Source organism: Denticeps clupeoides, chromosome 2 (assembly GCF_900700375.1).
Source record: "Denticeps clupeoides chromosome 2, fDenClu1.1, whole genome shotgun sequence".
Lineage (NCBI taxonomy): Eukaryota > Metazoa > Chordata > Actinopteri > Clupeiformes > Denticipitidae > Denticeps > Denticeps clupeoides.
Window position 1 is genome coordinate 21,793,795 of NC_041708.1, and position 13,754 is coordinate 21,807,548.

Sequence of the window (13,754 nt, forward strand, 5' to 3'; positions counted from 1 at the left end):
TACCAGGGGTCTCACTTATAAAACTTTGAGACAAACTCATACTAAAAATGTATGTACGCAGAGAAAATGTCAGATTTTTAAAAACAATTTTCCGCATAATTCGCCCTCAACACATCCCCCTTCAACCCTAAATGGTAAGTGCAAATCAACTCATAAATATTTAAGACTAAAATCTGAAAAAAATGTGAAAAGAATCAATGCGAAAAAAAAGAAAAAGTTCACAATTTATGTGCACACACTGTACGGTCTGATGCGACATGACTTCTCACACTACACGACCAATATGAACACATTGAAAGCAGAAGAACCCACATGCTGATGCTGAACAAAGCAAAACACGCTGCTTTGGCCAATTGGTGCACAATAAAATGTTATTAATAGGATTCAACAGCTGTGACGCATTGATTTAAGTTAAGATAAGGTAATTGAGTTAAGATTTTGTTGAAATTATATGTTTTACTTATATATTCACTATTACAAATATGTGATTGAAAAAACGAAATGAAATATCTTACTGACTAGCACAAGGAATTATTATATATGTACTATTGCCACTCACATTTTTGCTCAGCCTCTTCACCCAGTCACATTTTTTTCTTCCCAAAACGTTCGAAAGCATGGGTATATGTACGCATCTTTAAGCCCCCTTTTGTGCATACACAACAGTCATAAATGAGACCCCAGATAATCTCTCGCCTCTTTCCCACACTTGTCTTTGTCATAGTTGCGCATATGCACAATAGCTTATATGTTTGTCTTTTAACCAATCAAAAGCTCTGATTTAAGAACTGATTGAAAAAATATGACTGCAAATCTTTGACATAAATTTAAAAAAATAATGACCTGCAAGTTTAGCAAATTGTATTTGTTACATAAGCATTAATATAACTGTAAATGAACAAGCAACACTTAAGGACATATCTACTCCAATAATTGGAAGATAATTAATTTTGTCATTCAAAACTGATTCAGTCACTGATTTCACTGATTCTATATTCGTCTGCTTTGAACAAATTAAATGCTTAATGCTGTAAGGAAATGTCATTGGCAATTCAGAAAATTTGGCTTTCTTCAGACAATACTGAATTATTAGGCCATGACTGGTTACATATCAATTTCATATGATATGTAATATGTGCCAATGTTTATAGTATGTATACAACCAGTAATGTCACTTTAGGGTTACTATCAGAGTACCAACTCTGTACCTGATATATTTTAGTTCCATTGTCAGTTTGTTCAGGAAAACCTTCTCTGATCAAAGAGGCAGTTTTGTACACATTAGTCTCTGGGAATCGTAAGATAACAGTATAATTCAGGGTGTGTGAGTTCTTCTGGAAACCTTATAGGTGTGCCAGATGATAGCAGGGAATGCTTATTTGATTTATTAATCTATTCGAATAATATGGATTTAGTTTGAATGGTCACCTTAAATTATGTCTTGGTTGGAAGGAGTAGTGGTGTAACAGGGTTCTCCTTCCATCCACCCCTGTTTCCAGACAGTGCATAAAGTAAATCAGAATTGTCCATCTCCATTCAATGTCCTCCAAAGGAATCATTGCCTCAAGCTCAAAAGACACACAGGTTTGTTCACACAACCATGAGACATGATTCCAAACATCAATACAAAAGTTTATTAACAATAAAATAAGTGCAAGTTGGGGCCAAGTTTGTCTTAACACAAAATGTGGAAACTAAACACTAAATTGTGAAGAAAATAGAAATCACGCTACATGGGTTTCACACTCCAAACTCCAAAACTAAACAAATAGGAATCAGCGGCTTGGATTACCAAATGGCTCCTCACCAAAATCTAAATAGTAACAATTTCATTAAAAAAAAAAAAAAAAAGAAAAACATGACATCAGTTCCTGTTTTGATTCAACTGCTGTCATGACAAAACTGTGTCAGCAGAGGGCGCCAAAGGCACAAACTCACATTTGGCGGTTGAGTGAAAAGTGGACTGAAGATGCAAGTTGGACGAAATCGTTTGATTAAAAACAGAACCGCCGACATGTTCAGACACGACTGGTCGCCATGACAACTATAAATAGAACGCCGACTCCTGATTGGCCGGGGGGCCTTCATGTTAAAAACTCTACTGGAGACTTTCAGTTGCTCGCCAACTACCTGACTTGACTGCTTGCGGCTGCTCGCTTTTAAGATCCAAAAACCTTTTTCAGAGATTATCGGAGCTTCATCTTTTCAGCGAAGGAGGAGAAGGAGAGGAGACTTTTCACTGCATATTGCTAGTTTTCATTATTAATTGCTCCTTTTATTGTTCCCTTTTGCCGGGAACAATAGCATTGTAGCATTAGCTTCTTGTAATTTGTTACTGTTTTAACATGGATTTTTCTTGCAGGATTCTGTCTTTAAATATTGTTGTTGTTCTTGTGTAATTAACACTTTTAGTTTTCAGCACCATGAGCGAATTCGGACTCCACCGGGCTGAAGAGCCCTGGAGGCTGAGAAGGATGATGGCGACGCGCGGCCTTGTGAGTTGAACACGGCGGCTGCTGCTCCACCTTCGCACGGCGCTGAACAAGATGACCGAGCGCAACTTCCACCAGCAGCTGGAGACGGTGGCGGCGCTCGACATCAACACCCAGGAGCAGCTGCTGCTGGTGGCCGACGCTGTGCTGAACAAGGCCGTCACGGAGCCCGCCTTCTCCGGGCTATACGCGCAGCTGTGCGCCGGCCTGCAGCGGCTCCGCGTCCCGTCCCCACCAGCCCTGGAGCCTCCGTGACCTTCGCCGGCGTCCTGCTGGGCCGCGTGTGGAGGGAGTTCCACGGACAGCGGCCGCTGGCCGTCGTCAGGTTCATCGGGGAGCTCTTCAAGGTGAACCTGGTGACGGAGTCCATAGTCCACACTGGCATCCAGGAGCTTCTTCGTAAGCCCACCGAGGAGAGCCTGGAGTGTATGAGCGGCCTCCTGCCCCGTGTCTGCCCAGCCCTGGAAAGATCTCTGGTGGAGCGCTACCTCAGGGAGGTGGAGGAGGTCCTCGGGCTGAGGAGGAGATGCTCGTTCCAGCTGTGCTTCAGGACATGCTGGACGAGTGCAGACAGAAGGTGGCGGTGAAGAGGGGGGAGCGTCCGGTGGAGAGAAGATGGCGTCTGTGCGCCATGGATCAAGAAGAGTCGATCCGCAGGCCGGTACACGCTCGTCTGGGCCCGAGAACAGCGCAGCGCTGCTTTTAACTGCAACAATTTATACATTTATTGCAATTTATTTATTATTTCCAATTGGCTCTAAACAAAGTCGAGAAGAGACGTGTTTAAGGCTCTCTACGGGTACCAAGCGGCCATCTTTACCAGCCAGGTGCCCGCAGGTGGGGTTCCGTTGGTGTGTCAATTGATCCATGGCTGCCGATGGGCCACTATCACGTCCAACCAACATTCAGCCACCCTGTGTGCTTCTGGGTGGGCCACGGTTTACATGGTTGAAAAGATCCTGGACTCTGGTTGCCGAGGTCGTGGTGTCCAATACCTGGTCCTCTGAACCGGCTACGGACCGGAGGAACGTTCTTGGATCCTTCCCTGGTGACTGAGTACTGGCGGCATACCTGGGGGAGGGTTACTGTCACATGACTGGGAGTGCCACAGAAAGGAGGTGACACTCCCATGATGGCCGCTGTTCAACTCAGCTCTACTCACCACCTATTTTCCAAGTAAGTCTGTTCCTTTTCCTCCTGTTTTCCTGTCCTGTCTCCCTGCCTTCATGTCTCCTGTTTTGTCGCGGTAATTCACCGGCCTCCTTGCGCTTTCTCTGCTCCGGGGTTTTCATTACACAGGTTTTCGTGTCACAGAATGGGGCTCATCACAATGACATAGTTTGAAAGACCAGTCGCCACTGATTATCACTGTGAAGTGGGAGTGGGTTTGGGTGGGGGGTTGTATTCATCTTTAGGTTAAAACGTTCCTGTCTCTTTAAGACTGACCGATACCCCCAGTTGTCCCCAGAAGTGACGCCAGAACCTGGCGATGAACTGGGGGCCGCGGTCAGGGAGGAGGTCTACTGGGGGTCCAAACTGCCGCTCTTGGAGGATGACGTCGGCGGTTCGCGCAGCTGTAGGGAGTCCTGGAAGGGCAATGAACCGGGCCATCTTGGAAAACCGGTCTACGAGTATTATAATGGTGGTCATCCCTCTTGATCGTGGCAGTCCCGTGATGAAATCCATGGAGACATGGGACCATGGGCAATGGGGGCGAGGCAGGGGTCTGGGTGGAATAAGATGGGGGCCGTGGTGAATAGCTGTTAGAGTTTGCTGAATGCCTGTTGAGCTTGGGGGTCCATTGGAGTCGGGTTGGTTGGTCTTTAAGGAGGGAGGTCATGGGTTGTGCCACCTTGCTGAAGTTGCGGATGAAGCAACGGTAAAATTTGGCGAATCCGAGGAACTGCTGTAGCTGACGAATGGTGGTGGGTACAGGCCAGTCCGTGACTGCGGTTGTCTAGAGGGGATCCATGGCAATTCTTTGGGGGCTGATCTGGAACCCCAGGAAGGAGATTTCAGCAGTGCGAAAAGAACATTTTTCCAATTTAACAAAGAGACGGTTTTGTAGAAGGCGCTGGAGAACCTTTCTGATGTGGGAGATGTGGGTCGAGAGGTTGGGTGAGTACATTAGAATTTCATCTAGGTAGACAAACACAAATTGGTCCAACATGTCTCTGAGGACGTCATTGACGAGCGCCTGGAAGGCGGCTGGGCTGTTCGGGAGACCAAAGGGCATTACCAAATACTCATAGTGTCTGGATGGTGTGATAAAACCAGTCTTCCACTAGTCCCCTTCCCGGATCCGAACGAGGTGATATGCGTTTCGGAGGTCCAGCTTGGTAAAGACTGTGGCCCCTGCCAGGAGTTCAAAGGCGGTGTTCAGAAGTGGGAGGGGGTACCGGTTATTTTTGGTTATCGCGTTCAGCTTCCAATAATCAATGCACGGCCGCAGTCCCCAGTCCTTCTTACCCACAAAAAAAGAACGGGGCAGTGGCTGGAGAGGTGGAAGGAAAGATTATGCCGCTAGCCAGGGATGCCGTGATGTACTCGTCCATCGCCTTTCGCTCCGGAAGCGAGAGTGAGTACAGCCGGCCTCGTGGTGGTAAGGCGCCGGGGAGCAGGTCAATCGCCAGATCATAAGGCCTATGGGGGGGCAGCTCTGCTGCCTTGTCCTTGTCAAAGACCGCGGCAAGGTCATGGTAACAGTCAGGGACCCCCAGTAAGCAAGAGGTGGCGTCATGTGGAGATTGAGGTGTGGTCTCGGGCAGCTTCTGGGTCACATCGTCTCTAAGGGGCGGGGTTTCAGCGAATGGGCGTGGTTTGCAGTCTTGTACCGGGGTTTTGGTCCTAGGCAGGGAGCATGGCATGGGTTGAGGGGTGTGGACGAGTCTCACCGTTGCTACGTGTGAGACTCGTGTGTGGGTCCAGAGCGGTTCGGGGGCGTGGCCTGTCGGGGTTGGTGGTGGATGTATTGGCGTCCCCACTGTTTGATGGTGCCTGTGGTCCAGTCAATGTGGGGCTCGTGGGTGGTCAGCCATGGGTATCCTAACACAATTGGGTCATGGGGGGTCGTGGTTAAGTAGAAGGTCATGGTTTGCACATGATTGGGCTCGAGGCAGATTAGTAGGGGTTTGGTTTGGAAAAGGACTCTCCCTGAGCCCAACGGGCTGCCATCCAGTCTCATAACCGCACGTGGAGGATCACACCGGAAGATGGGGAGCTCGACATCAATCAAGTTCATGGCCGCCCCGGAGTCCACCAGCGCTCGCCCCTGATGTTGGCCGGGTCTGGGTTTCTTCCAGCAGACGGTGATGGGAAGTGAGCAGCGGGTGGTGGCTCTGGGAAGTGCCTTGGTTCTCGCCAGGGGGCTCCAGACCTCAGGGAAGCTGGGTGTGGTTTGACTCGACGGTTGGGTCAGACGGCTCGGTCAGCGAGAGCGGAGCTGACCTGGAGAAGTGCGCGTTGTTGCTGGAGCTGCGTGTCTTGGTGATCCTGGAACGTGGTCAGCTGACCGAGCGTCTCTTGCATGGTGGACATGCCTGCTGCGTCAGGAGATGGCCCGCTCTTACTGTCACTGCTGGAGTTCGGGGACGCATTTGCAGGCATGCTTGGAGCAAGGGCACAAGTCGTCGCACGGGGAGCAGACATAGGACGCGCTGGGGAGGAGGACCGGAGGCGCTTGGTCGGGGAGAGGGAGGCCGGGGGTGAGTTGGGACGGGAGTGTAGTCGTGGACGCGCCGCAGCGTGGCGTGGAGGGAACAAGGGTTTTGTGGGGGGTAGCGGGGAGATCGTCTTGTCACAAGGGGCAGGCAAACTCAGTGTCAATGGCAGGCGAAGGTCGTGGTGTCGATGTAGAATCCGTCAGGAGATCGTCGTAACAAAGGGGGCAGACAAGGCTCCGCTCTCGTTTCCGCTTCCGGGTCGCCGTCTCTCTGTCTGGTCTGGTGCTCGCTGGTGGGCTGGAGGTGTATTGGCTGTGAATTTTATATTAAAAGTATTTAAAAAACATTTACCATGTTCTCTTTTTCTTGTTATTTGATATACTCACATATGATCCATTTAGTCACCAATTCACCCAGGGTGCCTTTGGAATGCTGGGAGGAAACTGGGGAATCTGTACAAAACCTGCACCAATACGGGGAGAGCATTTAAACAAGGTCCAAGCCAGGATTCAAACTCACAACTGTATATTGCAACTCAATATTCTGCAAATGAATAATGAACATTATTTTTACATCCTTACAAAATACCCTGGGATGTTAAATCTGCAAAATCTGGCAGTGGGTGCAGGCGCTGCTCCCAAAAGAACCTTTTATGACTCTGTAGTGGAATCAGCCATTTTTATGGTGTGGTCGGCTGGGGTGACAGCATCTCTGAGGGACAGAAAGGCTGAACGGGCTGATCTGGACAGCCAGCTCTGTTCTGGGATGAGTTACAGGAGAATGGTTGGTAAGCTCTCATTCCTGCAGAACTCCCACCCCATGCAGAAGACTCTGATGGCATCGAGCAGCTCCTTCAGTGGCAGGTTCCTGTATTCACGATGAGGGAAGAAGAGATTCAGAAGGTTATTCTTTCAAAAAGCTGTCACACTTTACAACAAAATTCTTGCACATTCAATACACCATGTAACACACACCGATTGTGCTAGTTGTCCCACTTAAAAAGATGAGTGGTCTGTAATTTTCCTCACAGATACACTTCAACACAGAATGTAAAAAATCATCCAGGAAATCATATTGTATGATTATCAAATGATTTATTTTAATGGTTTATTTAATATTTATCACAAAATCCATAGAGGGAGCTGAAACTCTGTGTTGGAGAATATTTGTATGGAGGCAAAAATTCCTGGCAGAGTACGAGTAAATCTTGCCAAGAACTACAGGAAATGTCTGACCTCTTTAATTGCTTCTGTGTTATTAAATTTTACTTGTGGGACTAATGAAGGATTATTGTATTTTATCCCTTTTCTTATTTGATTTTTGTTAGAGGTGAATGTTGTTTTAAAAAAGTTTGTTGCAGCAGTTGGTGTTCTATGAAGTAGTTGGACCTCTAGCACATGCTTTCACCTGTTCCTCATGCTGGTCTGCAGGAAAGTGGGTAAGGAACGGGGTGTCGGATCAGGCAGGGTTAGGCGGTGGGCAGCTGATTGCCTCCCTTGGGAGAAGTGTGGGATCGAAGGAGGTCAGCGGGTTGGGAAAGTCAGTTTTTTATTGGCTGTCAAGCTTCTACGTAAGAGTCTGAAGGCAATCAGTGCAGCAGCATGTCCAGTTCATCAGGGAAGTTGTCAAGCCGAGTGTTTTATTTGTAGACAACGTACCGCTGTCCGCCCCAAACCAAGCCATAGCTGAGAAGAAGAATGGTGTGTTGCTGAATGGATTGCTTCCACTGACTAGACCAGTGAAGTGTTTCTCAATATTCCACTGCAGAGCAATACGATGCAAACCGGGTGACTGAATGAATGTTCTTTCTTGGCTGCATTACTTCTGCCTTCTGGCAGAACTGATGATACTCTAATGATACATAATCGCACCAGTGCCACTGTGCTTAAGGCTTATCCGACTGTGTCAGCAAGGCTGTAAAAAAACAACACGATTCATTTACATTTACATTTGCAGCATTTATCAGACACCCTTATCCAGAGCGACTTACAATCAGTAGTTCCAGGGACAGTCCCCCCCCTGGAGCAATTTATGGTTATGTGTCAGGGACACAATGGTAGTAAGTGGGATTTGAACCTGGGTCTTCTGGTTCATAGGCGAGTGTGTTACCCACTAGGCTTCTACCACCCATTTAAAATAATTAAAGTGTTAGGTCTTGTTCTTGTGTGGGTCACATTCATCCTAGTCAAAGAATATCCCTGCATAAAGATGGAGACAGACAGTGAATGAGATTTAGGGCAGATTCAGATCATTTGCGTGTTGCGTTTACATTATTTTCAAATGGAGCTAAAACATGGCAGTGACGCGGTGATTCATGATGTCTGTGTATTTTGTGACACGTAGTTCACAGATTCCATCTTAAAATGGAAATGGATAGTTTAATGGATAGTGTAATATAATTTGAACCAGGGCCGGAGTGGGTGTCACAATGGCGAGCTGACGAGGTAAGTAAGCGCAGAGACTGGACATAATGGGAAACAATGATTTATTCAATAATAAATTAACAACGGCGCGCTGACCGAAAACAGGGGGAATAACAGGAAGAACAAATACTTTTTAAAAGCTGTCCTTATTGGCCCTCGGTGACGTTTACAGCTGACGCCAATCCTGACAGTGGGACTCATTTTCAGCCCTGGAGTTTCATGCCTCAGACTGGCCCTCTTTAGATCACGACCTGTTATTATTAAAATAATGTAATTATAACCTTATATGTTAAGTCTAAAAAAGTACACTGTTTTGCAAAGCCTTGTATTCCATGTATTTTTAATTCCATGTATTTTTTTTGAGGGTTACTTCACAATGTAGACTATTTCAACATGAGACACAACTCCAAGATAATACTTTTCAACAATATTCAACAATATTCTGTTCAATTAATATTCACATACATCCAAACTTTACAAATGAAATAAAAGAATAAATAAAAATAAGAAAAAGTGCACCTCTGCTAGGAAACAGTTCCATCACAACTTAGAATTCACAAACATGAGAACAAGAGTTAAAGGGCAAATCTCCACCGCTACTATTTACATTAACAGAATGTCCTTTTCTGTAATATCAAGTATCAAGCAAATTAGTGTTAGAATTAAAAGAAAAATTGCGCTATTCTTTGCAAGTTTGTTATTCACAGTATAACATGACTTTCTGATAACTATCCATTGTCCTCCCCCGTAGTTTGGCCAACCCTAAAACATTGAGCAGTGCACTGGTCTCTGCGATTTGGTCTATTAGAGTATCATTGTCCAAAGACATGAGAATTTCTTTCTCAGTGCCCAGTACAAGACAAAGTTCCCCACATATGTGGTGTTGCATCATACTGTCATTTTTTTCCATTCAACTATGGAAAGAACAAAGTATTTAATAAGAATTGTATTTTCGGACAATTGCATTTGTCATATTTAATATTATTGATAGTTACATAACTTAGTACAATAATTTACCTTGACCATTTAAGGTCCCATTTCCAATGATGCCCTCTGATTGTGAGTTGTCAGCTGGCTGCTTCGGTTCTGAGCTGTCAACTGTGCCACAAATGAATCAATATTCACAAATTTGTGGATTCTTGTCCAATTCGTACCGCGACAGAAAGAAATCGGCACGTGGGGTGAATTTCCTCGCTTCGCCAGCAGGTGGCGATATAGGCGTACAGGCGGTGAACTGACGGTAGACCGGTTTCGCGTCCAGATGAATTTAATGATATGGCTTCTGCTAGCTCGCAGCAAACAGTAAGAATTCTTTAAAAGATTAAACATAACAATAATATGCAACTCCAATGCATGCATTTATACTTTTTTGTCGGAAACTGGTTGACGTCCCGACCAGCTACCTAATCCTGCATTGCTAGTTTTTAAACTTTTTAAATTCATTAATTCTTTTGTACAACAGTTCAATACTAGATAGGTAAAAAGCAGTGAATTAAGATATATGCTAAGGATTGTTCACATGACATGACAATTCACATGACAATTAAATCTCTCAGTAATTTTTTTGTGTCTCACAACCCATTTTTCTGTTCTGATTTCATTGATGTTGGTATGTCATTTAGACAAATAATTAGAATTAGACAAAGATTGAAGAAAAAAGTATTATTGAACATAATAACATGAAGGATTGTTGCATATGTTACTTGTAAGCATTGTATCTCCTCATAGAATGAAACAGAGGGAAAGCGTTTATGTTAAAATAAAGTTTAAAGTGATTGTCACATGTGATACACAGCAGCACAGCACACAGTGCACACAGTGAAATTTGTCCTCTGCATTTAACCCATCACCCTGAGTGAGCAGTGTGCTTTGCTCAGTGGCACCTCAGTTGCACCTTGGCAGATCAAGATTCGAACCGGCAACCTTCTGATTACGGGGCCATTTCCTTAACCGCTAGGCCACCACTGCCATGTCACCACTGCCAATGTCATGTGAACAATCCAAAAAGGAGAACAAAACCAGAATCCCTACAAATATGTATTGGGACAACCGGTTACAGAAGCCTAGTTTCCTCACGTCTTACCCACTGAAGTGTATTAAGTAAAGAGGACACATAGAATCATGAATGGTGCTTGCTTGGAAAGGAAAGACAAGACATCTTGAAAAGCGACAATCCGTTTCAGCATTTATTTAGCCTGAACTGTCAAAACAAACAGGCTGGTTAACCTCTGATGATCACTGGTCACAAAAAGATTTCTTTCTCCCATCCAGAGTCTGAAGAAAGGAAAATAAACAGGATTAAAACAAATTGTACACAGCACACACATCGAAAAACCCAGAAAATGGACACCATGTCCACATACCCGAGACAGAGGTCAGATCTCTTGCCTTCCTGGACCCACAAGTACCATCTCAGCAGCTACACAGTTGGTCCTCTCCACCCGCACCAGCCCACCTTCATAGAGCTCATGGCATGATTATATTAAGCTGCCCTGTTTGTGTCTGTTCACCGTCGGGTCATTGTTACATGTTACCTGTTCACCTGTTACCGGATGTCTCCCCTGTTCTTTTCACCACAGCCACCACCACCATGACAGCTAAAGCTTCAGGGATCTTCAAATGGACCAGTAGCATTATAATGTACACCATGACGCTGGACTAAAACCTACTCTGCACTGTCCAGTACCTCCAAACATGGAGAGATATTCTATACTGCACTTTGGATTTTTCCACCTCTACAATCGTGGGACATTTTCTCTTCTTGGACAAATCATCACCAACCCTGTACTGACACCAACTGCAGGCTCACTTGAAGGGGTTCCCGCTCTGTATCACTCTTTCCCAAAGTTTCTTCCTTTCTTTTTCCTTTTTAATTGAGTTTTACCTTGTTGAGTCATGCTTAATCTGAAGGGGACTGGAGCTGGAACCCAAGCAAGGATAAATGCTGTAAATGTAAGGATGGGCAGGAAGTAGAGGACAGAGGAGGCTGAGAGCAACAGACAAGATCGCACAAGGCTATAGAAAAGAGGCAACAGGGGCCTGGGCAAGATGGGAAATGCGGCCTAGAGAAAAGTGACCTGGACTGAGATCTGGAAAGCCTCACCACATAAAATTCCTGATCCAGTCAGTGTATGATGTGCTTCCCAGCCCATCAACCTACACACATGGGGTATGGCAGAATCACCAGCATGTCCACAGTGATGCAAGAGAGGTACCCTAGAGCACATCCTCAGCTGCTGCAGTATTGTACTTGGAGAAGGACAATACTGGTGGAGGCATAACCAAGTCCTCAAGAGCATTGCTGAAGTTATCAGCACAGGACTGGTGTGCGGAAAGCAGTTTCATCCCTCCAAGAAAGTCATCACCTTGGGGAGCAGGCAACCCTGGCTAAAAGAACTCCAGTAGGAATCCTGAGAACTGCTAGGGACTGGCAGCTGTTGGTGAATCTCGAATGGCAGATCAAGATCCCCAGCCACATTGCTGCAACCCCCCTACAACTTCACATTACAGTCTTACAGTCCCATGGGAAGACCGCTTGGAAGAAGCGTTTGAAAGGAAGCTCTCCAAGTATGCAGGACTGGATGGATGGAGAGTGACGTGCCTCCCAGTGGAAGTTGGCTGCAGAGGATTCAGGAGAGGATATCCATCGAGTTGTAACCCCAAATGCTCATTGATCCCAGTAACATCGCTGATCATGTGTTCAGTTGCATCAGCAGATATATTTACACAAAGGTTTTGGGCACCAGACCAGACATTAGGCTACTATTAATTATGGAAAGAGTAGAGTGAAGTCCTCCTTAAAAAATCCCGGGGGATACCATAAAACAGGGAACATGAGGGCTTCACTCCAATAACATGCTGCTCTACAAAAGAGAGAGAGATAGGCTCAAAGTGGTCAAACACTGCCAAACAGGGTATTAAATTCGATGGATCGACATCTCAGGCTTCTCCAGAAGCGTTCATTGGAACAGGTTCCTGAGAGTTTAGGAGAGAGTTCAGCATGTTAAAAAGAATGATCTATCAGTTTTCATAGCTTTTTGATAAGTCCGCTAACATTTCAAAAGAAACCTGCAATTTGTCCTGTATGAGGGGTCGTTTAGGAAATATTTCAGACAAACACGTGAAACAAATACACATTCACATATGAAATTGACAAGCATGCATTTATACTACTGAAAACTCACATACACACATGAAATGCTCACACAGATACAGGTGAAAAAGGTAAGAAACAAAAAATAAACTTAAACGGTGTGTTAAATGCCCATATAGCATTAGTGAAGCTTTTCACACGTTTGTGTGAGTGAAAGTCAGTAGTCTGAATTGTTCGATGCATTTTGGCGGGCGTGCCTGACTAAGGACCCAAACTAGAGGCCGACTGCAGAGCAGCTGTTGCAGCATCCATTTCTCAGCAATTTGGATTCTGGACCATCTCCACTGAGAGAGCGTCTGAAGACCATGAAACCTGGATACAAGTTCTTGCAGCACATCAGGAAATTTGGCCGACGGAGCCAATAAGTTCTCCACAAACTCACCAAATGCTAATCAACCAATAAATGCTGAATCGACAAAACAGTACAAAAAGACAAAACAATTGCACCCTCTTTCAGTTATAGTTTTATTCACCCCACTAGAAAGCTGCTACATTTGCGAGCTGACGTAGAAGTGCAGAAACAGGACTGAGAAAGGGATTTTATTAAAATAAGGAAACAAAACTGGCACGAGGGCCAACAACAGGGGAAACAAAAGGGGAGAACAAAAACTAACCTGCAGGTGTGTGGTGATTGCCAGAACTGAACACAACTCAACTCATACGTTGCATGGTCCACATATAATGTTGCAGCCCCATCTGGCTGCTCCGAAGTTCCTTTTAACTGCCCTGCTGTCATGCAGATTGGCGCCAGGTGCGTCTCTAGATGCACCCAATCGTGACAAAAGCACGATACCTTAAAAAAAAAAACGATACCTTAGTGGACCTGTTTTAATTATCATGCTTGATTAAGGCATTGACAATGTTCTGCTTTTTCATAATTATCTCACAAGGAGTAATTTTCTGAGTTTATATTTATAAACCACATCGGTCCCCCTTTTCTATTGTCAACTGAATATTGTGCAGTACAAGCCAAGCATGAAAGATGGCTGCAGAACAAAAAAAAATTCAAATGAACAATGGCACG